Source organism: Eptesicus fuscus, chromosome 13 (genome assembly GCF_027574615.1).
Source record: "Eptesicus fuscus isolate TK198812 chromosome 13, DD_ASM_mEF_20220401, whole genome shotgun sequence".
NCBI classification, from domain to species: domain Eukaryota; kingdom Metazoa; phylum Chordata; class Mammalia; order Chiroptera; family Vespertilionidae; genus Eptesicus; species Eptesicus fuscus.
In genome coordinates this window covers 43,948,947-43,950,244 of record NC_072485.1, presented here as the reverse complement: position 1 = coordinate 43,950,244, position 1,298 = coordinate 43,948,947, and positions in this window count along the sequence as shown.

Genomic DNA, 1,298 nt, shown 5'->3' with positions numbered 1-1,298 from the left:
CCAGCCAGAAAATGGATTTGCTTACTGACCTGGAATCCGTAGCCTGGATCTGGGCCAGAGATTTGCTGCTCCCACCTCCACCAAGGCAGAAAGACTCCGGGGCAAAGAGGCGGGGCGGGGGCGGGGGGAGGAGGAGATGCCCCTGATAGGGCTGGTCGGCCTAGCAAAGCCTTAGGTCTTGCACTCAGGGGTGTGGTCACCACTGTCCCAAAATGCCCTACTGTGCTCCCTCACAGAATGGCAAATTCTGAGGCCTTGGAGAACAACTAACTGAAGGCCAGAGACGAGGCTTCTAAAATGTCTTCACTTTTTGGCTTTCTGACATCATGTCAGTGTTCAATAACACTGATAATACACCTGTATTCCATATTAATAAGTTAACTAAAGTAGCTAAGTGAATAAACATATCTGAAGTTATAGGAGTGAGTCAAGATAACCACTTGGCATCCTCATGGCATCTTTTGCAAAATTATCATGAACATGTATCAATTTAAAATTACAGATTATATTTTTAAACTATATTTCATTTACATTTAACCTGTATAACTGAGAGACCGTAATTGTTTGTGTTTGGGTCCTATGAATACATGTAAAGCTTATAAAGCCCAGGCATTGTGACTACAGGGTTTCAATGGCACAGCAGCTCTAAGAGATAGGCCAAACTTATGCCCCAAGCATACAGAGATGGTGAGCCTGACCTGGTCTGAAAATGTGGGCTGGGGAAGGGGGACCTGCAGAGAGGAGGGTGTTCAGGTAAGTCAGAACAGAGGATTGGGCAATGTGTCTTCTTTCACTGAGCATAACATTTTCAAGGTTAATTCATGTTGTATAATATACGAGTACTTCACTCTTTTGATGGCTGAATAATATAACAGTGTATGTTATTTTCCATGTTTTTATGGAATCCCTATATGTACATACATACCACGTAATAACTGATATGGACATAGATAGGCAAATTCATTTTTTTTTAAAAAAACCTTCTCATTAATAAAGAGAGAAGGTGGCCATCAATAGGAAGCTCAAAAATTGTTTTTTCATCTGAAGTCTTCTGATTTTTGTTCTAGGGCTAAAGTTTAAAATAAGAGGATTGAGGACTGTGAGGCTTGGAAAAATTCAAGTGGGATGGGGAGAAACTGTTTCAGCTTTTTCCTCTCCCTCTTCTTTCAATTTTTAAAAATCTGTCAAATTAAAAGGGTAAAGCCATAATTTATTTGGGCATTCTCAGGGATAGCTGAGAATAATTAGATAAAGATAACAGATAATATTAGGGCTGGGCTGAGACAGAGACTTGGAAA